The sequence below is a fragment of the Stegodyphus dumicola genome, chromosome 11 (assembly GCF_044657685.1).
Source record: "Stegodyphus dumicola isolate Sdum_Otavi_A_Nest chromosome 11, ASM4465768v1".
In the NCBI taxonomy this organism is placed as follows: domain Eukaryota; kingdom Metazoa; phylum Arthropoda; class Arachnida; order Araneae; family Eresidae; genus Stegodyphus; species Stegodyphus dumicola.
The window spans coordinates 164,923,453-164,926,292 of record NC_140778.1 but is presented as its reverse complement, the minus strand read 5'-3'; positions in this window follow the sequence as shown (position 1 = coordinate 164,926,292).

Here is a 2,840-nt window from a genome sequence, read left to right as displayed (position 1 = left end):
GTGCTACTGTGTTAACACTATTGGATTCTTTCAAGCCCTGTTGGAGCAGTGGCCGCTAGCCGCCGCAGCAAAATTTTTATACCCACGTAAAGATCTCTTCAAGACGAACAAGTGCATATCGGTCTTATGTTCTGATGTCAATTAGTTGCGGAGCAATTAATTTTTAAAGTTATTAATTTATCGACCACAAGGAAGACTTGACCCCTGACCTTTCAGCAGTACTAGATTTCAACTCCCTTTCAAACCGGAATACAAAGGGGATTGCCTCCACTGGAATTCAAAGAAGCTTTGAAAGTCCTGCTAACAAAAGGGAACGTCCGTCGACCCCCATTGAAGTGGACAGCAGCCAACAACAAAAGGAACCTTGCCATAGTGGAAAGTAATTATCAGAACTAACTACTGATCTAATTGGATTAGCGCTGTTGTTTCTTCAGATCTGACAGTTTGAAATCCAGAGGAGTAAGACGAACTTAAATTGGAGAAAATCGACTGGTTATTTCCGAAGTTACGGATTAATTGTGATTTTTGGCTTGTGATTTTTGGGCAAACAGAACCGTAGTTACGGACTTAGTGACTTTTCGAACTTCCGTCATCTAATTAATTAGTGCGCTCATCAGATCCGTGCCTTAAAGCGCCTGTGTTGATACCGGATTAACTCTGCAACAGATGAAGAACAGAGAAGCGGTACGGTAAAGGTAGGCTTCTAATTTTAATCACACCCCTAATTAACTTCGGTTAATTAGTCTTTAGCAATCTGCTCTCCCATTTCCACATCTGTTCATAGTTCAAGAACAATTGGTTTATCTTGTGCATTTACATACACAATAGTGACTCTAATTAGTGTTCGAGACACCTCGCAGTCAACTAATTAGCCTATTTAATTACTCCACTTTAATTTATATATACAATCGTTAACTTTTGTTAATTAATTAAGAAGACGGACATATTTGTCCACACACACGCAATACTCTCTGATAATTGACATATTATGTTATAGTATTGACACATACTGCTACACTTTGTATGTTATTATGCTTGTATCATTTGTTTATTAATTAGCACTCCGCCATTTTTGGACACCTAACTGATTGCATACTTGTGCCACATAAGATTTATGTGTTAACACCATTTTGTTTAAACTCCAATTTAATAGTACTGTGTGACTGTAGCAATTATTATTGTTAACCAGCACACGGTTACTGACAACACTCTTGATATTTCTGTGCACACATAAGTATTTAGTTAAGCACACGGCCATCTCTGGTCCTACACAATTTATTGTATTTCAATTTATGTTTAGTACACATCCATTACTGGCCACAGTTCAGTATTTTGTATACGTATCCTCTTACATGAATACATATTTGTTATTTCTGTGCTTATAACATAATTAATTGCTAAGTAGACGGCCATTTCTGGTCATACCTAAATTTGAGTATTTGTTATCTGTTTAGCACACTGTCATGATTGGCCACACCACAATATTTGGTTTATGTGACATAATACTCTGATTGTATACTCCATTTTTGTACACACCTATTCCTGTATCAGTAATATTTGTTCAGTACACAGCCATTATTGGCCACCTATCAGTATCTTGTTCATACCCCACTAGATTGTATATAGTACAGCGTCATATTTGGCCACACATCAGTATCGGTAGTACATTGCATTTTGATTAGGCAATTTATTTAATACGGCCTGTGAATGTGTGACAAGCATTATTAAGTGATCAGTTTGAGAGTATCAATAATCGCATACAAGGTGTTCAGTGCTGTCTTATAGTGATTGTTGTGCTAATACAAATGATCTCACTCTGTGCAAAAAGTGCTCCTGATAGTGATACAGTGTCTACGATTGTTTTTAGTGTTAACAGTGTAAACAAAGTGTTTATGATCTATTTTATAAGTGCCTCGCTTTGTGATTAAAGTGCTTAGTATAGTGATCAAGGTAAAAGTCTTTTACAATCTCAGCAGTGTTCCACAAGTGTTGTGATACAAGATTTGTGATCTAGTGAATTTGTGAAACACATGTGATTGTGATACAAGTTAGGTGTTTAGGTGAATCAGTGAAAGTATCAATACCCTCGTGCTTAAAAGTGCTAACTTCGTGATTTCAAGTTTCAACGTGTGATAAGTGTTAAGTGAAATCTACTTTTCATCTCAATTGCTTTGGTGCACATCAGTGCCACAGCGATTAGTGTAATAAGTGTTTAGGCCATCTGTGTGTGACATAGTGCAAGCAAGCTCTTTTAGTTGATTTTGTCAAGCTCTCAACGGCAACATTTGGAGTGTACTTGAACTGTGAAATGACGCGTCCATCCGTTATTCCGGCAGAAGACAACCATCCCGCTTCACTAGATACAGAAGAACTGCTAGCCTCAGACCTCACCACGCAAGAGCGGATCGAAGTTCTTGCTAAGGAAATTCCCACCATAACAGATACATACCGAGGAGGCCGCTATTTACTTCCTCAGAATCTGCGGGACAGATTGAAGGACACACTATCTACCCTTCAAGGCATTGCTCTAGAAGGTCCGGGATTCCGCCCAAAACCACCAGCAGTAGAGGTCGGCACGAATACGTCCACCTTCGTCTGTTGCAGTGCTGTTCATACTCTCCCGCCTCCCACGCAACGGTCAACTGACGTCCAGGTGCCTTTACAGCCAGTCCAACATACACCGCCAAGCTTCGCAGAAGTTTTACGTAAAAGCAGCAAACCTAGTTTGGTCATAAAACGAAAGACCAAAAGGCCCCCAGGAGAGCTACGAAAGGTCCTATAAGACAAGGCTCCTCTGGATAAGATTCCAATAGCTGTCCAAAGAATACAACCAGGCCCGC